The sequence below is a fragment of the Lygodium microphyllum genome, chromosome 25 (genome assembly GCF_053477565.2).
Source record: "Lygodium microphyllum isolate KBCC chromosome 25, Lygodium_microphyllum_v1.1.10, whole genome shotgun sequence".
Taxonomy (NCBI): domain Eukaryota; kingdom Viridiplantae; phylum Streptophyta; class Polypodiopsida; order Schizaeales; family Lygodiaceae; genus Lygodium; species Lygodium microphyllum.
This window is the reverse complement of record NC_141159.1, coordinates 107,295,096-107,319,763: the sequence shown is the minus strand read 5'-3', so window position 1 is coordinate 107,319,763 and position 24,668 is coordinate 107,295,096. Positions and strand designations below refer to the sequence as shown.

Sequence of the window (24,668 nt, the reverse complement as noted above, 5' to 3'; positions counted from 1 at the left end):
AGTGGTGCCTCTAGCCGTGTGGGCCTTAGGTATCCAGAGCCAAGGATTGCCCTCATAGTAGCCTTGTGCGTGCAGGAGGGCCTTGGGGACCCATCTTTGACGGATTACTCGTCTATTCCTACAACTGCGTTCGGGCTTCCTAGGTTACAACGCTCATGCTCGGTACGAGCACCGCGGTAGGACGGCGGACGCTATCATTGCAGATCTAGAAGAGGAGAGAAAGCTGGCTCGCAAGGCATTGCAAAGTATGGCTGAGTATAATAGGGATCAGCAGGCTAGGAACCAAAGGCAAGGCATGGAGTTGCGAGAGGTGCAACGAGTACTGAACTTAGCTGGCAAGAATCGAACGGACCATGAGAGGGCACTAGAATGAGACTTAACGCTGAGTGAGCTTCTTATGAAGCGACTGCTCGATAACACGGCTGCAGAGCACAATGCCACGGCTCTAGCGACATCGCTGCTCGCAGGATTAGGAGCAAACCAGGGCTCAAGAAGCCAGGCTAAAATCCCTATTGTTGCCAAGCAACTCGATAAGTACCAATCCCATGACGATCCCTATAGCTTTGTTGAGCAGTTTGAGCAAGTCTGCGAAGCCAACGGCCTCAACGACCTGACTCAACGCTCTCAAGCGATCGGGCTTTGCTTGGGCGACAAGGGTAGGACGTGGTATACGAGCTTAGATAACGCAGAGGGAGCCAACTTCGATGGCCTCAAGGATCTCTTCATTAAGAGATTTGCCGAGCCCGGATACTTCGATAATCTACTAGTACGCTTGATGAACGTCAAGCAAAAAGAAAATGAGGACATTCGCGATTGCGTGACCCATGTACGGAGTCTCTTCAAGAGAATCCCTACTGGAGAGAGACCGACTGAAAGAGCAGTGTCAACTGTATTCATTAGCGGGATTCAGAACAAGGAACTATACAAGGCTTTGGCAGGCAACTCGGGCTTGCAGCGAGACGCGCTAGCCAGGGTCTTTGAGGAGGCCATCCGAGTTGACGATCAGCTGAAGAAGCGGAGCTCCAGAAGCGCGAACCTAGAGGAGACCAACTCGCGAAGCTCAGAGAGAGCGTCAGCCTCGAGTGAGCGATCAGGCCCATCATCCCAGGATAAGGGGAAAACCACCGAAACGAACCAAGACTTGGCTAACGTTAGAATGGAACTAGCCAAGTTGCAAGATACGTTGAGACGACCAACGCGCCCACACATCCAATGCATGTACTGTGGCGGCAACCACTTGCCAGCCGAGTGTCAAGACCCTAGGTCAAGACCTTGCGCTAACTGTGGTAGGTTCGGTCATGACGTTGCGCATTGTAGATTGCCAGGGAGACTTCCATACTCACAACCATACGGCTAGCCTTACCTAGTGAACAGGCCACAGCCATTTTTCGGAAGGGGAGCCCCATTGGCCCTCCCCGCGCCCAACGACATTAAGCCGGCCTTTCCTAGGATGGAAATAAATCCTACAAGCATTCCTAGACCGCCTAGTCCTTATGTAACCCACCCACCAAGTGACGCTCCTGTCCACTATATGGAAGAATCAAACAAGGAGGAAGCTTACATATGCCCTTACGTTTCGCGGGACGACGAGGGTAACGTTGTCCTCATGGACTATCGCCCCGTCCCGGTGATGGCGTTAGGAAGAGAACGAGGTAGAGGCCTAGGAGGGCAGACGCAGGATCCAATCACCTGTTGGACCTGTGGCCACCCAGGTCATGTCTCATCGCGCTACCCTGAAAGGGAGCAGCAAAACAGAGATAAGGCTGACCAAAGGTGTGCTAAGTGCGGAATCACCCATCTCTTCGTCAACTGCCCAAGGCGAAAACCGTCATCTAGCTCAACCAATGAACCATCGGTCCCATTGGGGCTGTTCGGTGTCGAGAACCACGACGGGCAGGCCACGCCTATCCCCTTGCGGGTCATGACCCGTGCCCAAACAAAGCACGCTGGCATCTCTCTGCCAGGACCTAGCAATCTCGATGCAGCCTCGATAGGGAAGAAGAGCCGTAGACGGCAGAAGAGAAAGTCAGAAGCTAAAATCGCACTAAAAACAGTGTGTGTTACAACTTTGCCTGCTACAAAAAGGTCTCCGACGCAAAAGCAGAGACGTCAGCCCCTAAGATGGCTGAAAAGGGAAGCGCTAAGATAGGGGACTACCCGCACCCGAAGCGACAATTAGAGGCCATGGAAAAGGTGAGGGAAGCCCAAGAACACCTAAAAGACGCTGAGCCCATCATAGAGGATGGGATCGATGATCTCTCCAGCATAAGTACGCCAACCTTGCTCCCACAACCAAAGTCAAGAGAAGCAATTGCACCACAAGCGGTACCGCTAAGGCCAAGCCTCGGCGTTGCTACAGGGCCGCGGTACAGTCACGGCCACTGGTCAGGACAATCCAGGTTAGGAGAGAGACGAACACCCAACGATCTCCTAACCACACTAGTGACTACCCCTGTAACACTTAGCCTGGGAAATCTGCTTAGGCAGCACCCCACCCTATGGCAAGATCTTAAGTAGTGGGTGGAAGGGTCACAAGAGGAGGTCACGACAGACCCTCATGACCATGAGGCAGAAACGCAAATACCAAGTTTGACACTGCACTCTACACCGAAGTCCTTGCACGTCAACGCCTTTTGGAAAGGCTCCGAGATCCATGCAGTCTTACCGGTCCTAGCCCTAGGCGATACAACAAGAAAGGGAATTGTAGACACTGGGGCTGGGGTTAGTGTACTTAGCCATGCAGTGCTTCAGACTTGGGGAAATCCACCTGTTGAGACTGCTAGGTTTAATGTCACACTAGCAAACGGTATGAGAGTCAAGCCATTCGGGGTGCTTAAGAATTGGCCAGTGAAGATCGTAGGTGTCCAGTTCTCCGTTGACTTTATAGTCATGAAGGGAGTGGACTACGACATCCTATTGGGCCGCCCCTGGATGCGCAATGCTAGGGTCATCGAGGATTGGGGTAACGGCTTAATCTTCCTTGGCAATAGGACGGACGCCGTGAGAGTAGAGATGGACACCTGGAAGACCTCATCCGTCGACTTAGATGCCATCTTTGCTATGCTCAAGGGTAATGCTCAGGTCAAGAAGTCCTACGGGCCCCTGACCAGGTATATCCCATGCCCAGAGGACGAGCGGGATTGGATGCATGTCCTTGCTACAATCGACCTGCCGTTCTCTGATCACAAGGCATATGGGCAAGCCATCAAAACAATAGGCAAGACTGACGACACACCCTCCGTACCAGTCTGCATGATGGCAGGAAGCCTTCATGGAAAGCCGAAACCTGTTAACTCCCATGTCCCAACCAACAAAAAGGAACTCCAGGAGATACTGGAATGTCTATCGGACAAGCTAGCTGGCAATCCAGCTGCAAATCTCAAACCACTCCAGGATCTCTTAGATGAATCCAAGTGGCAATGGACCAGAGTGCATGACTTAAACCTCATGTATAACTGGGCCCTGGTGCCTGACCAACGACCAGGGATGGACCGAGTCCTAGGAGATGACGAGCAGTCTGAAGAAGGGAATTCGAACTACGAATACGAAGACTATCATTCCTTCAGTGATGAAAGTGAGGGTGAGGTGGATACCGTGGAATACGACACTGAAGGACAAGAAATAGAGCAAATACGAGTAGACTCCAAGCTGCAGAGAAAGAGTATCTTCCGGATGGAGCGAGGAGTCATAAGCGTGAAATGTGACCGCGCCTGGTTGGAACACGTAGGAGCCATAGACCTCGAGCAAGCAGGACTAGCCCTGCCAGGAATGACATCAGTATTTAGAACTGAATCACCATCTGAACTGCGCCCACCAGGGGAGACCACCTCTTCTAGCCAAGGAGGGGTCTGTCCATCTAAGGCGCAGACGGTTGAGACAGGAAAAGGCAAAACAACCCAGGGATACTCGAACGGAAGAATAGCGAAAACCGCAAGACCTCCCTAAACGATTTACGAAATTCAAAAAGGGAGATAGGGTGGTAGTTCTGTTAGGTGCCAAACGTCAAGCACAGACAAGCGAACCAATCGAGGGACCAGCCAAGGTCAAGGAGGTGGACCTAGCCCAAGAAGGGGAACCACCCCGACCAGTCTTCATTGCTGATGACTTGACTAATGAAGAAAAAACGAGTCTTGTCGCTCTCTTGCGAGAGTACATAGACGTGTTCGCCTAGTCCTTAGGAGAGCTTAAGGGGATAGATCCGAGTGTCATGACCCATAACATACCCATGACGCCAGACGCAATACCGGTCAAGCAGCGACCGTACCCTATGAATCCAAAACATGCTCATGCTGTCAAGGAGGAGATTGATAAGCTGATGAGAGCAGGATTCATTTATGAAATTGAGCACAGAGACTAGGTATCGCCCATAGTCATCGTGATGAAGAAGAATGGAAAAATCCGAGTGTGCGTCAATTACAAGAAGGTAAACGCTGCCACCAAGAGGGACAACTATCCGTTGCCGTACATCGAGCACATGCTTGAGAGAGTGGCAGGCAAGGAAGCCTACAGTTTCTTGGACGGCTTCTCAGGGTACAACCAGGTGGAAGTGCATCCTGCGGACCAGGCATAAGACTGCCTTCGCCACTGAGTGGGGCGTCTTTGCTTACATAGTCATGCCCTTCAGGTTGACTAATGCCCCTGCAACTTTCCAACGCCTCATGTGCACCATCTTTAAGGACATGCTTCGCAAGGAGTTAGAAGTCTTTGTCGACGACCTCTGTGTCCACTCTGCCTGGACCGAACACTTAGACAAACTCTGAGCAGTCTTTAAGCGGTGTCGTTTATACCGTCTCTCCTTGAACCCCTTAAAGTGCCAGTTTTGGGTGAAGCATGGATGCATTATAGGGCACGTGGTGTCGAAGAACGGCATTGCCACTGACTTCTCGAAGGTCAGGGTCATTGTTGACCTTCCACCCCCAAGCAACTACAAAGGAGTTCAATGCTTCCTAGGCCATACCGGGTACTATCGGCGATTTGCACTCAATTATGCGTTGATCGCCAGACCATTATACAAGTTGCTTACAGTCTTCGAATGGACTGAAGCATGCCAACGGGCATACGAAGAATTGAAGAAGGCTCTAACCACATCACCAATCCTATGAGCCCCAGATTGGACCATCACCTTCCACGTGCATATCAATGCTTCTAAGTTTGCTATGGGGGCAGTGTTGTGCCAGCCTGGCAAACACAATTTAGACTATCCAGTGAGCTTTCCTAGCAGACAACTCACTGAGACGGAAATGAACTACTCGACGACGGAAAGAGAGAGATTAGCCATGGTATTCGCAGTGAAGAAATTCCGGCATTACCTTTTGGCCACGCCCTTCACCTTCTTTGTGGACCATCAAGCCTTGCTTTATCTAGTAAACAAACCTTGTGCTACACGACGCATAGCTCGATGGCTCCTGCTTTTAGAGTTCGACTTCTCCGTAGTGGTACGGAAGGGAAAACAGCATTACATGGCTGATGGCATGTCGCGCATTCCCAACGGAGAAGCCGCGGGACAAGGTGTTATTGATGAACTGCCCGACGCCCATCTGCTTAACCTCGCCAGCGAGAGAGACCTATTCAAGGCTGATCTAACGCCGTATTGGGCAGATGACATAGTCCAAGTGCTTGAGCACGGATGCCTGACCAACCAATAGAAAAAGCCCGGCTTAGGCGATTAATCCTTAAGATCCAGCCCTATCAGTTGATTGCAGGCCAACTCTATAGGCTGGGGCAAGACGGATTGTTGCGCAGATGCGTGTGCGAATATGAGATGCACGATGTGCTCTTAGAAGCGCACGGCGGCATTGCCGAAGGGCACTTTAGCGGAGACACGACAGCACGAAAGGTGTTGCAGTCTCAACTGTGGTGGCCCACGCTTTTCCGCCGCACGATTCGTCAAGCCAAGCGGACGAAGGTCCCAATTCGCAAAGATCGGATGAAATTAACCCCGGTTATTGCTCGACAACCCTTCGAAAAATGGGGAATTGATTTCATTGGGCCCATCAGTCTTGCGGCACAGTATTCGCAGGCTAAGTACATCATTGTGGCCACGGATTACCTCACTAAGTGGGCAGAAGCGCGAGCCACACGAAAAAGCGACGCTAGAACGACGGCTAAGTTCTTATGGGAGCAAGTAATCTCATGATTCGGTTGCCCCATCAAGCTGGTCAATGACCAAGGCACGCACTTCATCAATGAAGTGATCGCGCATCTCCTGTCCACCTTCCTCATCATCCATCGCAAATCCTCGCCATACTACCCTCAGGCAAACGGCCAGGCCGAATCAACAAATAAGATTCTTGTCAATGTCCTAACCAAGGTCGTCTCCGCTTCACGCAGCGATTCATCAATGAAGTGATCGCGCATCTCCTGTCCACCTTCCTCATCATCCATCGCAAATCCTCGCCATACTACCCTCAGGCAAACGGCCAGGCCGAATCAACAAATAAGATTCTTGTCAATGTCCTAACCAAGGTCGTCTCCGCTTCACGCAGCGACTGGGACAACAAGTTAATGGCAGCTCTATGGGCTTACCGAACGGCTTATAAAACGGCTGTCGGTCAAACCCCCTTGAGGCTGACGTATGGGACAGAAGCGATTCTACCATTAGAGTTCTTCGTTTCTAGCCTGAGAATAGTGCTTCAAGAGCGATGGGAAGGGAAGGAGGCATGGACGCAACGACTAGTTGAGCTCGAACGTCTCTCGAAGACTCGTCTTCTTGCCACCCATGCACTGATCTGTGAGAAAGCCCGACGCAAAAGCTGGTTTGACAAGCACTTTAAGCAGCGCGAGTTCGAACAGGTTGACTTAGTGCTCCTCTACTCGGTTAAAGGACATAAGCAAAAGATGAAATTTAGAGGTCTTGGATCCTTTAAAGTTCGTGCAATCAGCCAAACAGGCAACGTTGAACTCGAGACCCTAAATGGTGAAGGAATAGGCTTCTTCAATGGCAGTCGTGTCAAGAAGTACTACCCTCCTACGCATCCTTTGCACAAACCACCGATATTAGAACCGCCTGTCAAGGTACGAGTAGCCACAATCACTGCAATCGACGATGAGGACGAGAAAGCCGTGGAACCCGCATACCTTCGTATCACGGTCACGGTAAAACAAACATGTGCTTTCACTGCCTTGATCAACAAGGGAGCAGACTTCAACGTCCTGATCTACGATCATTGGACTTAACTTGGCCAGCCACAACTTCAACCCACCACTGCAAAATTAAGTCCATATGGGGCTCATTCCTATGCACTACTCGGCAAGTGCAAGGCAGCCGTTTCTATCGAGTCTAAGACTGTTCCAATGATTTTTTACGTGTTGCCAAATGCTAAAAAAACAGGCACAGAGTCACTGCTGGGGCGCACCTTCAAAAAGCAGACCCACTGCAATGTCGACTACGCGTCGCAGCGCATCCACCTAGCAATAGGCAACATTCGCATTGTTACAGCTTTCAGCAAGGGCTATGCAACCTCATCACGGGCCACCCAGCCACCGATAGAAACACCTGTAGGCAATTCTAAGGAGGGGGGTAGTGTGCAGCCGCCACTCCTCGAGGCTCATCGCCCGCAACCCATACCAGCCAAAGCTAAGGCTCCACAGCCTCGCCTTCAATGGGTGCCTAAACAACCGCAATAGCCGCCTAGGAGTCGATGCTCCTACCCTCATAAGACCAGAAACTCTAAACCTAGGAGGCCCAAACGCAATCACAAGAATAGACGTGTAATTAGTCAAAAATGGGTCCCCAAGGCTCTCTTGCGCGCACAAGGCTACTATGAGGGCAATGCTTGGCTATGGATACCTAAGGCCCACACAGCCAGAGGCACCACTCGTATGCCAACCTCAAGCTCGATCATCCCAAAAACCGTAGGACCTCGAAAGCATAAGCCGCAGAGCTTCCCCGACCCGCAACCATCGAGTTCATCCACGCGTGAACCTACGCGAATCGCCCAAGCCTGTCGGACCAATCAACAACCGCTAGCTGGAGCATCATCACAAGCAAGAAACGATCCGGCTTTCCAAATCCATCCTGTAAGCAATAGGCCATCACTCGAGGCCACTGCTAACCTAGCCTCCGTCCCAGCGACCCAATCACAAGCTCCTGAAGTCCTACCACAGCAACTCTCCGTCGTCAAAGGCTCAAGTCCTACCAAACCCCAACCACCCACAAGCCTTAGGCCCTCTTACGAGAGGAAATCCTTTCTCTCACTAGCAGCTGATTTAGCTAAGGAAACAAGGGATGACGTGGTGGATTGCATTAAGCGACTGGACGCTACTTTTGTGTCTCTAGCTCTGAGCTACGATCGCCTCGAGTTAGCCTATTGGATGAATCCTTCACAGCCGAAGTTCAAACGATGCCTTGTTCTTGGAAAACGTTTGAATTTGCATTTGCAAAAGCCCCTACCTCTGCTGCTAAGTTGCTCAGCGGCGAGATCTCAAAAGAGCAAGCAATCAAACAACGCCTCATCACGTCGTATGATCAGCGAACCACCTCTGCCATCACTGACCAAGAAGTAGCAGAGCTGTCAAAACTTGTTGAGACGAAATCACAGTTCTTAAGGCATTGGTATGATCTTAGACTGCAATGGGAAGTTGAAAGATGCCGAGTAATGACCAACGCCGAGCAACGACGCGCTATCAAAACGGCAGAGTACGACCCCACATACGTCGCACCGACATCATATCGAGTGTTAACCACACTGTGGGGTCATCCTATAGAAGACCACATCAAGGGACACCCCTACCTCGACCGCCTGTTGACCGAAGAGGAGTTACACATTGCTAGCCGAGTCAACTCGGGCGACTTCCTGACTGACGTTCTCATATACATCACCCAAGTGGGGATTAAACCCTCCGACCTGGACCGCGAAGCCCAGTTGGAATACAACCCCAATTTCTATACTTGGCTCCTTCACAAGTAGCCCCTACACCGCCAGGCTGAAAGCCCTTCACCTTCTAACCCTCAATCCTAGGGAGGATTCTTCTCAAACTGGAAGGGAAGGGGGTAAGGTGAATCAGATCAGAAGCAGTAAAGCAAATCAAAGTCAGTGAAGTACGTAGGCATACATTGTGAAAAACGGGTGGGGTAGGAAAAGGGCACGAAAACTTTGAATTAAAAGGCAAAAAGTCAAAGTCTAAAAAGGGAATCTGCACTAGACCTTAATGAATTCATTCAAACGCATAGAGTTTTTCTTTTTCAGCGATTATTATGTCGTAAGCACTAATGAAAATTACAGTTTATGACGGCTTCATTTCAATCAATCTTTTCTATTGCAAAATCAGTTTTTTGAATGTATTCAGCAATTGATTGCTTCTTTTAGCTGGAGAGTCCTATCTGGAGGGATGGAAGCATGGGCTACTTTTAGGGATAATGCACAAGTGTTGTCTCGACAGTATGATATTCAGCATTCTTCCTCTTTGGAGATGAATTGCAGCATGCGCAATCTTTGTTGGCCCGCTCGTTGTCTCTGTATCAGTCAAGGGATACCACTGATGACTTGCTCACATGCATTGAATGGTTGAAATGTAGAGTTCAATCTCTTCAAGAAGAGGAATATGCTAAATCTTTTTTATGTTGTCCACTCTACTCGCCGATACATTTGCGATTTGATTAGTAACCAGGTTAAGCCAGAATGGGTTGATTTGATGGAGGCTGATATTTGAGAGAATGAAGTGGAAGATGTGTTGTCCCATTTGCCTCCAAGGAAAAGCCTTGGTTGGAATGGACTTCCTAATGAGTTGTTTTCAGCCCATGTTGAGCAACTTAAGGACCCATGAACTCGCCTATGTCAGCAAGTGTGGAATTTTGGTATGATGCCTTCAGACTAGAAGATTGTTGTCATTCGGTTATTGCCTAAGGTTCCCTCTCCGACCTCTTTGAAACAATGAAGACCCATTTCTATTATGGATTCTTTATATAAAATCTTCTCTAAAATCATTGCCAATAGATTGTAGAAAGTGTTTCCGCACTTGGTTCATCCACGTCAATATGGTTTCATTGAGGGTCTGAATATAATTCATAACATTTTGAATGTTCAACCGGGGATGATTATGCCAAAGCTTCAGGCAAGTAGGTTGTTATGCATCAGCTTGATCTTGAAAAGGCATTTGATCATGTTAGCCGGTCTTTTTGCGGCAACTAATGTCCACCATGGGATTTAGTCTTCGCATGATTTCTCTTGTTGATACCATTAGTCAAGGTGTTGTGGCTCGTATTGTACTCAATGGGGGGATTATTGATGAAATTGCCTTGTCTCGGTCTTTTTGGCAAGGCTACCCTCTCAGCCCTTTGCTATTTGCTTTAGTCACTCACCCAATGCTCTCATTGTTGGATAAGTTGGCCAATCAAGGTGAGATTGTTAACAGTGGTGCATGTTTTCGTGTTACTCCCTCTTTGGAGTCATTTTTTGTTTACACTGCAGGTTGTCTAGGAAAGGTTTACTTGGGCAATAACTATGCATGTGAGATAGAGGGTATAGGTCCCATTCATTCGGTCCTTGAAAACAACCGAGCTAATTTTACAAGATGTCAGATATGTACCTAGCATAAAGAAAAGTCTACTATCAATTGGAAGCTTGATCCAACAGGGTATTTTACTACCTTTGGTGGTGGATCTTGGAAGGTCCACAAAGGCTCTATGCTGATTGTTAAAGGTAGCAAAAAGGGGACTTTGTATTATATGCATTGTAAAGCATTTCCTAGCAAGTTGTTGGCTATGGTTGAAGTTCATTCACATATGGAACTTTGGCACAAAAGACTTGGCTATATGAGCCAAAAGGGCCTTCAAATTCTCTCCTCTTTAGGGAGATTTAATGTAAAAGGTTTTGATCTCAAATTTTGTAATGATTGCATATATGGAAAACATGTGAAGTCTCCTTATTACTCTGGTCTCATTAAGAAGTCCAATACTCGTGATTTAGTACACTCTGATGTGTACATTGTTAATTTATATGGGGATGTGCGGTACTTTGTCACTTTCATTGATGATTTCAGTAGAAAGTCATGGGTGTATGTGTTAAAGAGCCAAAAAGAAGTGTTGGATGCTTTTAAAAGGTTTCTACTTTTGTTACCACACAAAAAGGACTTAAGTTAAAAGCTATAAGAATGGACAATGGGAGTGACTATGTTTCTAACGAGTTCAAAAAGTTTTGTGAGATGCATGCCATGAAGAGGAGGTTGATAGCCTCTTATAATCTTGCATCAAATGGTGTGGCTAAAATATATAATTGCACACTTTGTGAGAAAGTCAAATGCATGCAGTTCTGGGGAGAGGCTCTTAAAACTACAATTCATGTATGTACTTACTCTTCAAATCATGCATTGGATAATGATATTCCTAAAGAGGATTGGTTTGACAAACCTGCTTCATATGACCATTTGCATGCCTTTGGTTGTGATAACTTTATGCATCTACTTGTAGAACAGAGGACCAAACTAGACACGAAATCCATTAAGGCCATCTTCATGGGATATGGAGATGAGGGAGAGATGGGTTATAGAGTTTGGCTTCCTCAGGAAAAGAAGATAGTACACAGACGAGACGTAGTATTTAATGAGGCAAAAAGTCGTTGAAACATGCTACACAAGGTGACTTTAACAAAAAGAGAGTCAAATTTCACACAAACGGCCAACCATTCAGCAGCCATTAATTGTAGATTTTGTTTCTTTTGATGCTGAAAATGAGCAGCAATCCTTTGTGCTACAGCCAAAAGATAATGGACAACAAATAGATGCATAGAATGGAATAGGATAGCAAGAAGAACATGCTGAAAACAGGGTACAGCAGCAAGATGCTGAATATTAGCAACCTGGTGATGATGTGCACGTACTTGAGGATGTAGGCCCATTGCCCTCCGACAATACAAATCATTGGGTAAGAAGGTCTACACATACCAGAAGGCAGCCACAAAGGTTTCAGCCATCTTTGGATTGCATTTTGTTGACTAATGAGGGTTAGAGACACTAATGAGGGTAAGTCTCTAATATTTAGAGAGGCATAGTCATGTGAAAACAAGAGAAAGTGGGAGCTTGCTATGCAAGAAGGGATGAAGTCTCTGTATGCAAATAACACTTGGGAGCTTATACCTTTTCCCAAGGATAGAAGAGCTATCCCTAATAAATGGGTTTACAAAGTGAATTGTATCGATGGGAAACCCAAGTACAAGGCACAATTGGTTGCTAAGGGCTATACATAGAAGGCATAGACTTCTAGAAGGCCTTTTCACTAGTAGTGAAGATGACTATGCTCCATGTTTTGTTTGCTCTCATTGCATCCTTGGATTTAGAGTTGGATCAGATGGATGTGAAGATTGCTTTTCTTCATGGTGACCTAGATGAAGAGCTGTACATGAAACAACCAAAAGGTTTTGCCATTCTAGGGAAAGAGCATTTGGTTTGTAAGCTGAAACACAGCTTATATGGGCTGAAACAAGCCCCTAGACAATGATATGAAAAGTTTGATACCTTCATGCTCAGCCATGGATTTAAATACAATCATGCAGATTATTGCTTATATACTAAAACGGTTGATGATGGAAGTCTTATTGTGTCGGTGTTATATGTGGATGACATGCTGATTGCAGGAAAGCATAAGAGTACTTTGAATGCTCTTAAAAGGCAGCTAAGTTCAGCCTTCTCTATGAAAGATTTTGGGGTAGCTAAATACATTTTGGACATGCGAAATGAAAGAGAGAGAGAGCAGCACTAGTTGTTTCTCTCACAAGACGAGTACATTAGCAAAGTACTTGATAGGTTTAATATGGCTGATGCTAAGCCCCTTGGTGTGCCTTTACCACCACATACAAAGCTTAGCAAAGCTGATTGCCCAAAGGATGATGCAGCTACTAGTGCTATGAAGGGCATACCTTCTTATGCATCAACTTGGGGATCTTTAGTGTATGCTATGGTTGCAACTTGCCCTCACATTGCTCATGCAATGGGAGTTGTTAGTAGATTCATGTCTAACGTTGGCAAGCCACATTGGAAAGTAGTGAAATGTATTTTCAAATACTTAAAGGTACACAAGAGAAGTGTATATGCTATGAAAAAGGTATACTAGAGTTGCAGGGATTCTGTGATTTGGAGATGGCAGGAGATCTTGACACTAGGAAATCTACCAATGGGTATGTCTTTACTTTTTGTGGGCTAGTTTTACTTGTTTTATAATGGTAGAGGGGCTTCCACCCTTATTTCCCATACCTTAGGGTAGAGTGACTCAATGGGATGAAAACTGATTTGAAAACCCTCACTTAAGGCTAAATCTTGTGCCAAACTAAATCACAGCCCTTTAAAAGAAAAAGAAAAAAAGTCGACTGTTGATTCCATCCACCTTTGCAAGACTTGGTAGGCCCCTAGGCAACCAACAAGTACCCTTGGTTTGATACCCTAGCCTCTCTAGGGTGATCACTTGGGATCCCTTGATAAAATAACCATCACCTCTATGGTCTTGGTAGGTCACTGGGCAATTGCCGCATATCATTTGCCCGATGCCTTGGCTGCTTTGAGGCAGGACACCTTGGGGTAAAAGAAAAATAAACAAAAGGGCTTGGTTGGCCTACTTCTGGTAGCAAAAGTTTTGGGCATGAGAGGGGGGTTGAGCTAAAAATACATTTGCGTGACTTAAATAGCCCCGAAATATGCTTAATTAATGAAGAAACCTTATTATTTTGAAAAGAGACACGGTATGGTGTGGATGTCTAGGCCTTCATCTGGGTGGGCATGGGTGCCTAGAACAACTGAGTGCCACTACTCTATCCAAAGGAACACCCATAGAAGATGAGGTCCAATGATGATGTACTCCTGTAGGCTGTGAGACAATAGTAGTGGAATGTACCATACTTTGTCGTGTAGCAGTGAAAAAGTCAGAGACCGCTCTCTATCTATTTGAGCTGAGCTATGGGGGCCTCCTACTCCATAGAATAGCTGCTCCACGTCTTTGTAACTCCGAGAGTAAGAAATCCAAGCATCTTTGATACTACACAATTCGTCTCAAGGGTCCAAAACCCTCTTGAAACAGACAGCGGTATCTGCCTCGTATATCATAATATCCCATGCATCGGCAGATGTGTTCCTCTGTCTCTGCCTCTTAGACTTGAGAGAGAAAGAGAAGAGAAGGTGTTCTCTTTAATAATCAAACTTTAGAGTTCAAACTTCAGCTTCTAGCCTTTAGGCTATGAAGAGTGACAGTGCAGGCTGAATACACTTCACTGCTCAAAGGCTAAGAGAGAGATCTTCGCCAATGGTCAAAAATTTTGGGGCAGCAGTGTTTCCAGGCAGTCAGCCATGTTGCCCACAGTTTGCAGACTCTGTGAGGGATTTTGAGTTGTTTTCAGTCTCACAGAAGGTGATTTCCAGGCTGTGTCCAGTCAGGACCAGTAAAAAGACAAAAGCAACCTGAAATCAATGCTTTTTAAAAATATTTCAAATTTTTAATGAAAAAAATTGTCAAGTTTGAAATGTGTTTTTCAAACGTCTACAAACGTCTTAAATTTTTTTCAAACATGTCTGAAAACAACTATGCTTGTCTATGATCTTAAAGTTCTAGAGCTCATGATCCAAATTGATGTGACGGGTTCTATCGTGAGCCGCATAGCAGTTAGTCAAGTATGCCCAACACTCCGATGCTAAGTCAAATTGCCGAAGTTGAGAGTGAAACTCCGGCAATAAGCCCTACATAAGCTCGACAATAGCGGAGGCGTTACAACCCTTCCATGAGCGGATGATCTTGTACGGAACAAGTACAGGATCAGGTTCAGGTTCCAACCCTTGCACTAAATCCCATAGGTTCTAAGAGTCTAAGACATGCCTCATCAAGTTAGACCAAGTGGTGTAGTTTGACCCGTTGAAATGAGTCTTGTCATTAAAAGCATGCTTGGCGGATGAAGAACTAGAACCATGAGGTGTTTGTGAAGGTGGATAGGTGGGGTAGGGTAGAGGATAAGATGGTGGTAGTGGTGGTGGATAAGGGGGGGGGTTAGTGGTGGATAGGTAGAAATAGGCTGATGATGTCCAAGAAGTGCTGATTGATGTGGAGGTATCGAAACTATCATAGTTCCATATGGTACTATAGATGGAGATAGAGGCATGGAGACACAATAGCCCTCTTCAAATGTAAGTTGGGGCACAACATAATGACATGTCCACTAGGTGATGCCATAGAAAGACACTAGCTTCTTCCATACCTCCACAACAATCTTCAATCTACCAACATGCAATAGGACAGAATCTATCAAGCTCATAAAAAGAAAAGATCTAGCTCGACTAATCTCGTAAGGCAGCATGATCCATTATTGATCCCACTTTCAAATCCTCCACCGAATAGGGTACAAGATGAAAAATAAACTCCCAAAGGTCGAAGGTGTCGAGAATACACTCAACCTTACACGACCATGATGAATAGTTGGAACCATCTAAGCGGTCCTCCTTAAGCAAAGAAGGAAGTATAGACACATGCATTGAGGGTGCCATAGAAGGCATCTTAGGACTAGGGCAACAGGGAGTGCGCAATGGAAGAACATGAACACAAAGAGAAAAGAAGAGAGCAACAAGAAGAAAAAGAAGAAGGAAGAAATCTGCATTGACTGAAGATGAATGCTGAATACAACAATGTGGACTGATCAGTCCCTACACATAGCCTGAATTAGTGAGAGTTGTGAAGAGATGCTCTAAAATGTAAAAAGCAGGAAACCAACCATATGACAAAGCACAGATTGATAAATTGAGAACACAGTTAGGGTTAGGGTTAGGGTAACTCAAAGAGAGTGAATACAATGAATAATAATAATAAAGTGAATGAATAATGAATATACAATGCTCATGCAACAAACATACTATGCAGTGAATACTCCAAACCGATCAAGGCAAAGGTTATGAGTTGTAGAGTTTGTCGTACTCCGAACGGATCCCAAATCACAACAAAAGCAAGCTCCAAGTGTCGAACACCAACAAACGCAGACAAGGAAGGCTGGATCTGATGCAAACGACAGTGCAGGAGAGAGAGAGAGTAAAAATGCAAGAACCTAACGAGAGAGAAAATCTGCACGATAGCTTTTAGGTGCAAATGCGACAGATAGAGGTGAGAGAATGTCAAGGCAACAACTAGAAAACCAAAACACAGCATTCAGAGGAGAGAGAAGATGATAACAACAACAACTAACTGATGGCAACAACTATCAACTGTAAGCAGTAGTACCCAACTGTAGGTGACAGCTCTTGGAACTTGGCGACAGCTGCAAACAAGCATAGAAGGCTGGAATCACGCACCAAATGGTAGCAAGTGGTTCGTGGAAACTCTAATCACGATGCATAGAAACAAGGAATGGCTGTTCCAGCCTGTAGGAATGGCCTAACGTGTTCCAAACCCTTTGAGAAGGTGAAACGGCTAGGGAACATTCCCTGCCATTCCCTACCGTTTCCTGTCGTTCCTTGTTTGGAATGGCCATTCTAAGCCTGCTGACTAAAAATTGATTTTTTTTCTTTTTGCTTCTGTCACACTCCTACCACACATGTTCACCTATCTCCATTGCCTAATGTGCACAAACTAATCTCTCTCTCTCTCTCTCTCTTTTCGTGAAGATAATTGAATTAAGAAGTAAATATTTACATCAGACCATCAAGTCCGCAAAGGAAAAATAGATCCAAATGGAAATCTACCAAGACTCTAGCACAAAAATATCACAGAGAAAGGATAGTTAGTGTAGAGCCAACAATATCCAGCCAGGGAGCAGCAATGTCACGAAGAACCAGATCAGCTGAAACTATCGAGGAGATTTGCCATAACACTAAACCACAAACACGGGCCACATGACCATGGATGCGCAATGTTGAATAAAAAATAAAGGCATTCCAAGTATGCCAAACATGCCACAAGGCTATCCAACTAAGGAAATGGAAGAGGCAGGAATAATCTGAATGCAAAGTAGACATAGAGGTCTTGTTTTCCATAATCCATGAACAAGCTGATACCCGGTGTAAGTCGCCAAGGACCACACATGGGAAACAAAACTCAAAATCTGTTGAGCAACAAGACAAGAGACAAAGAGATGAAGCGATGTCTCATCACATGTGCAAAATATACGACGACTAGCAAAGATCTTGCGAGCACGCAACACATCCCTAGTTGGAAGACCCCCAATAAGCAACCTCCACATGAACACTCTACTCTGATAAGGAACCTTAGACTTCCAAAGTTGGATGAATCTTTCCTGCCACTTCTTTTTGCTATCCTGAATATGCCATAATTTATTAGCCTTTCCAATGACCCATCTCTTGGCCTCCACCATCTGATGATATATCTAATTAGCTTATTTTTTCTCGAAATTATCAGGAAACACAAACATCCAATCTTGCCAGGGAGACAATGGCTATAACGCAGGCAAAGGAGAGAACCTCAGAAGCTTGTCCTGTATGGACAACCAAATGTCATGATATCCTCAAGGCACCTGAAAGTGTTGACAAATACGCCGGAAAGAATTAAGACGAGGCTGCCCAGGAATGACACCATCAAGGATTGTCTGCAATCCCAAACGAGCCATCCAATTAAACTTGTCTCACAACAAATCTTTATCAGGCCAATCCAACAACCTGGAGGTAGCTAGTACTTCTCCTTGCAATGAATTCTCCTCCTTACGAAAATTAGGGGGCGCCAAAATGTAACATCTCTTGCCAATATGCAATCAAATGAGAAAGGAGATAATGAGAAAGGAGAAAAGACTGGGCTTAATAGGCCACCATGGAATTAAGCACATGCCACCAAGAAGCGTGAATAACCGTACTACCATGAGAGATGCCAATCCTTTTGATGAAAAATTTTGCAATATCTAATCAGGGATGACTCTGTACACAGTGCCTGCAAAAGAGCTAGTCTCAAAGCAGCCATATACAGATTAACATCCAATAAAGCTACTCCCCCCATCCTTTTAGGAGTAGTCACATGCTGCCACGAAATCCATACCTGGCTCAAATAATTCCCTTTCTTTTTCCACGACATGAAGTGGATAGGCTGAACCAATTCCAAAAGAGACTTCTTAGTCCAAGGAAGTAATGGCAGAAAAAACGAAATCATACTGATCATGATACATTGAGCAACTTTAAGTCTCACACAAAGACGCCAATCTTGAGATTTCCAATATATGAACTGATCATGAATACGGGATAACATCCAATCAAGCAAGGCACGGGGAGCTACATCCACACCGATAGGATAACCCAAGTATCTGGTTATATCTCCCTTAGAAATCACAACTCCATGCCAACCCAAGGCCTGCAAATCATTCTCCATACAAGAAAGCAATGTCTCGATGCCAAAGCAAAAAGATTCCACTCAACCATTGCCCAATGCCTCTCCACCAGCCCAAAAAAGTTTTTTCTCGGTTGCTTGGATATCTGTGCCAAGTGGTAGCCTTCTAAATCCATTTTCAGCATTATTCAACCATTAGGTTAATTTTCAAAATTAATTAATTCTGAAAATTAATTTCAATCCTTCTGACCCTACCCAAAATTAAATGTGTCTATCCATAAATAAATTGGTGAGGCCATTTGCAACATGAAGTGGTCCCAACCTCTGTTAATCCTTAGACTGGCATTAATTAATTAATTAATGCTAGTTCCTAGTGTCACCACTGACATTTATTGGTTAAACAACTATCCTAGGGTCAAAATTGACACCAATTGAGAACCAAAGCCCACTTGTCATAACTTGTCACAACTTTTGCCTTTAAAACACACTGCATCCGCGGGATCATTGGCCTGTTACCATGAAATAACTACCATGTGTAACACGTGCTTAACAACCTTCCACACTTGATTAGTAACTTAATCAAATATTACTAGCAAGATTAAAGCATCTCAAAAATTGCACATCCCCATACTATCCATGATTGGCACAGCCCATCATGAGCTGAAAGTAAGGCATCAATTACCTCCTTTTTGGTGATGTGCATATTACCTGCTACTGCCATAATGTTTACATCATTGCATGAGGCTGCAACAAGTATCTCTCCAGTGTGATAGAGCTCTTCAATGACCACACTAGATGCAATATTTGCCTTTGCAACTTCTTTTGAGGAAGAGTTGTTATTATCTTTCTTGTCATCCTTCTTTTTCTTTCCTTGTTGTTTCTTTCTTTCTTGCTCTTTCTTGTAATATTGGCACTTGGGCTTTTTATTCCCTTTACACCCACACTGATAGCAAGTAACATCTTGTTGTTTGCCCTTGCTTTTACTCCTTCTTTTGCATTTATTTATTGCATTACCCCTCTACTCTGGCCTACCTCTAAGATGATAGGTTGAACCATTGCTTTCTCCACTAGACTTTCTTCTAATCTCCTTATTGAGAATAGAGCCCCTAACACCATCAAAGGTTAAAGCAGTGTTGTTGCTAAGTAAAATAACCAAAGCCTCCTAGCTATCAGATAAAGTCATCAGCAAGAAAATAGCCTTCAATTTATCATTGAAAGGCTACAAACCAAAGTCCTGCAAAACTCAAAATCCCTGTGAAAGCACTGAAATGCTCAGATGTTGGCTTAGACTCATCCAACTCCATGTTCACAAGCTTGCACATGAGATGCACTTGATTTACTAAAGTTGTATTTTCATAAGTATCCATTAACTTTTTCCATACAGCATAAGCTGTATCAAGACGCTTAATGTCTGTAAGTACATCATCAGATATACAACCATTTTAATGTATGCAATGGCCTTCTTGTTGAGTCTAGCCCAATCCTCGTCTGCCATAGTTGGCGGCTTAGTTTCCAAGAGAGTATCATCATAGTCTTTGAGAAATAAAATGCCTTGCATCCTGTCGTTCCACAAATTAAAGCCAATGCCATCGAAACTCTTGATTTCATAGAGGAATTTATTGTCATTGTTGCTAGAAGCATTAGTGGCCATTTGTTAGCAAAGTACCAAGGACAAGGGTTGGCAATTTGTGGCCCCATTCCTATTCTTGTCCCCGTCCCCAAAACATGTCCCATATTACCATGCTAGAACTTTCTACTGTCACACTGACCATTTGGGGCATAGATGAGCAACCAACCTATAAGTGCATCATCCACTCTCATAGAGAGCCACATGTCTCTCCTTGGAACCGGGACCCAAATCCTGCATTTCTTGAGTCCACTGCTTCCCAACACATATACAGACTTCTATTTGGATGTATGTGGTACCAATAAGTGTAGCTCTGCCCTAGCAGAAGCTTCCCACAACATGGGGAGATCCTCTCTGTTGTGAGCTAGTGCTCTTCTATTATGACTATGAGAAAATTCTGTGAGAACAGAGGATCGAGATACAGCCAGATTCAGTAGACAGTGTGAGAGTGAGAGAGACAGAGTTGAAGCACGACACCCAAGAGAATAGACTGAATGAGTGTAATCTGAAAGTACAAAGTACAACCCTTAAACCTTAGGGTTGTAGGGGGGTGTTCACACCCGACACACACTAAGTGCCTAAATATGTGTAACATAAGCACATAAGTACATACGATAATAAGACCATAAGTCTGGGGGAAAAAACCTCTCTTACCGAGAGTAAAAAGTGCCCCAGTGTCCTACTGATCACCGACACTCCCATATGAGCGTAGGCGTAAGTAAGGCGTGAGTAAAATACCCAACAAACCCCCCTGGAGTGAAGAGTGATCAAGAGTACAAGGATCATCCGTCACCAAAGGATATCAAATTTAAAGCATCGCGAAATGCTTAAAATTTGTCACGAGGAAGAGCTTTGGTGAAGATGTCTGCCACATTACTGGTGGTAGGACAATAGACAAGGCTGGTATCACCTGCATGTAGCCTCTCTCTGACAAAGTGATAGTGAATCTCAATGTGTTTCGTGCAAGCATGAAACACTGGGTTCCGTGCCACTGCAATGGCACTCTGACTGTCAGTGAACAAAGGAGTAGGCTCAGTAACAGATACATCCAAATCAGCTAGCAAGCGTCTAAGCCATACGCATTCAACTGTGGTGGTGAAAGCCGCCTTGTATTCAGCTTCACATGACGATGTGGCAACAGTGGATTGTTTCTTGCTAAGCCAAGAAATGCAAGAAGTGCCAAGAAAGAAACAATTGCCACTAGTAGAGTGACGTGTATCATAATCACCAGCCCAATCAAAATCACTGTAAGCATGTAAATGCAGTGGTCCCCCCTTGGCATAAAGCAACCCAAGAGAACGAGTACCCTGCAAGTAGCGGAAAACACGCTTGACAGCTTGCCAATGTGACATACGTGGCTGATGCATATACCTGCTCAAGGCTGAAACTGCAAACTGTATGTCCGGCCTAGTATTGCATAGATAGATAAGACATCCAACTGCAGGAGCATATGTATGTATATCAAACAAATCACTGTCATCATGTAATGACAGTTTCAATCCAGGTTCCATGGGAGTACAAACTGGCTTGCAATCCTGTAAGCCAAACTTCTCAAGAAGTTGCCCAATATACCTTGACTGTGATAACCCAATACCTCGAGCAGTATGTATGAACTGGATGCCCAAGTAGTAATGCAAAACTCCCAAGTCAGACATGTCAAAAGTTTGCTGCAAATTTTGTTTGAATGCTGAAATCTGATCAGCATGTGTTCAAATGAGCAAAAGGTCATCAACATAAAGACATAAAATCAGCATAGATCCCCCTTCTTTACATACGTAAAGGGTAGACTCAGATGAACTGTTTAGAAACCCCTGATCAAGCAAGAAAGCATCTATCTTTTCATACCAAGCTCTAGGAGCTTGTTTTAAACCATATAGTGCCTTTTGGAGCTTGCATACCAAATGTTTTGAGCCTTCAACTGCAAAACCAATGGGCTGCTGTACATAAACTTCCTCCTGAAGTTCCCCATGCAAAAATGCAGTCTTGATATCTAGCTGATGAACTGTCCAACCATAATGTGCAGCCAAAGCAATCATAGACCTGATGGTCGTCATACGGGAAGTAGGAGCAAATGTCTCCTCATAGTCAATGCCCTTTTTCTGTGCGTAGCCTTTAGATACCAGCCGTGCCTTGTATTTATCAATGGATCCATCCGCTTTTCTTTTCAATTTGTAGACCCATTTTGTTCCAATGGCTTTCTTCCCAAATGGCAAGGACACCAAATCCCAAGTTTGATTCTTAGTAATAGAATCTAATTCAGCTTGCATGGCTGCCTTCCAATGCACACTGTGTTGTGCATCCTCATAACATTCAGGCTCTTCATTATCAAAAGTACGTGCTGCCATCATAAACTCCATAGTATGTGCTGAATCATGCAAACGAGTTTGCCTTCTAGTACGACCAGCCATGGGTGCATCCAAAGGACTATCTTGCATAGTCTGTAAATACCATCTAGGTAGCTGTCTAGCATCCTGGCTGTGTGCAAGCTCTTGCTGAATTTCTGTTTCAGCATGATGCTGAATATTCCGATCAGCCAATGGCTGAATTTCTGCACTTTCCATAGGAGCAGTTGGCTGAACATTAGGTTCATTTTGTGAACCTCCAGCTGAATCACCAAAAGTAATGGGCAGCAGCCCTTCAAAAACATCACGGGCAGCCTGATATGTGTCCAAACCAGCCAAGGATAATTCTGATTTTTCATCAAAAACAACATTCCTGCTGACAAAAACCTTCTTAGTAACGGGATCATAGAGTCTGTAGCCTTTGCTCTCAGTGCTATATCCCATAAAAATGCACTTAACAGCCTTGTTGTCCAATTTTCTTCTAAGTACCTGTGGAATATGGGCATAGGCAAGACACCCAAAGGTACGAAAATGACCAACAGAAGGTTTACGGCTGTTCCAAGCCTCAAATGGTGTGATGGTCTTCAAGGCTTTGGTAGGGCATCTGTTCAAAATGTGGCAAGCACACATGACTGCTTCCATCCAAAAACTATGAGGCAAGCTCTTTGCCTTCAGCATACATCTGGCCATCTCCATGAGTGACCGATTTTTCCTCTCTGCTACCCCATTCTGCTGTGGAGTATAAGCTGTAGTATACTGATGTACTATGCCCTTCTGCTGCAAAAAAGAATTCAGCATAGAGGACATGTATTCCCCCCCTCGGTCCGAACGGAGAGTCTTAATGTGGCATCCAGATTGGTTTTCAACAAGTGCACTGAAAGCCAAAAATGCATCATACACTTCTGACTTCTTTTTCAAACAATAGACCCAGCAAAAACGTGTGAAGTCATCAATGAATGTCACAAAGTAATAACAACCACCCAATGACATGGTCTGCATAGGCCCACAAACATCTGAATGCACCAACTCCAATCTGGTTGTTGCCCTGAAAGCAACATTACGAGGAAATGAGAAACGATGCATTTTCCCCAAAATGCATCCCTCGCATAAGTGCTCAGGAGGTCTCTCCAAGAGAGGTAAGCCATTTGTTAACCCCAACACGAAGAAAGCAAAAGGAAGTGGAAAAGGCGCAGGGCAAAGGCGGAAAAAAAGGTAGCCCGACTGAAGAAAGAAAAGGAGAAAATGCCAAAAGCGCAAGGGCAACCTTAAAAGTCCAAGGCAAAGGCAAAAGGCGAAAGGCGCATTTTAAAATAAAAAGGCGCACCTTGAAATCTTGTAAAAGAGCACCGGGCTCTCACCCGTGCAATTTGTAAATATAGACGGGCGGTGGAAAGGAAGCTAGAAAGATAGAAGGATAATGGGAAAAAGGGCCTAGGCTACGGCCGGCCATGTAAAAAGGGGAAAAGGGAATGACCGCCCAAAAGGGATTTAGGGTTTTGTATATAAAGTTGAAAAGTGAATGAGAAGCTCATTCTTGTGTGTGGCCAAAAGTAGCTCTCCTCTTCTTCTTCTTCTTCTTCTTCTTGCTTGCTTGAGCTTGTGCTTGAGAGAGGGAATGTGAGAGTGTGAGGGAGTGAGTGTGTGAGGGTGAGGGACCGGGGAGGAGAAGCTCTCCATCGTCTCCTCTCTTCTTCTCTTCTCTTCTCTTCTCTTCTCTTGCTCGCGGCAATGGAGCTTGGAGCGTGGAGCTTGAGGATGGAGCTTGCTTGAAGCTTGCACTTGGATCGTGGAGCTACCGGAGTGCGCGGGAGAGGAGGTAACTCGAACGGCATCAAGGTAAGCTCACTACACCCGTAGATATGGATGGCGCGTCGGCTATGTGAGAGGTAGCCATTAGTGCTCGGCTTGGACTTGGCGGTTGAGTAAAAGCTCCCACATTTTGGTTCCGTTGCTGGGACCAACGGATTCAAGCCTTGAGCGCTTGCCCGCTTCGAATCGAGCATCAAAGTAAGGGTTTCCCTGAACTGGCGCTTGAGATAGGTAGGAAGCGAGGGGGTTGAAGATGGTATTCGATCTCCTTGGCAAGTAGGTTTTTTGCTTTCTTGAGATGTATGTTGTGGAATGAAGTAGTGTAGGTATTTACTTTCTGATTTGGATGCATTTAGGGTAGGAAAAAACAAAGAAAAGGAAGAAAAAAAGAAACAAACAGTAGGGTCCTCTATTGCTGTATAACAGGCTAAAACAGGGAAATAGGGGCACAGATCCTTGGAGTGCTATTCGATTCGAGCACCACAGTGGTTCCAGGCATGTCTGGCATTCCCTTGTAGTGTCTTGCACCTATCTGGAAGGCGCTGGACGATTCGGTGTACTGCACATCAGCCTAGAGGCATCACATGCAACTCGCAGGCCGTCGGCCGCGTGGTCGGACCAGGTCGTCCGAGTCCCAAAATCAGACGTCCGATTTTTAGAAATCGGA

At 45.2% G+C, this 24,668-nt stretch overlaps 1 protein-coding gene across 5 annotated transcripts in view; it reads left to right on the top strand.

Annotated features, from left to right (window-relative positions):
• The window catches only part of LOC148014596 (uncharacterized), a 231,571-nt gene that overhangs the window by 177,865 nt on the left and 29,038 nt on the right, over nt 1-24,668 (top strand). The gene's annotated exons all lie outside the window — the stretch shown is intronic.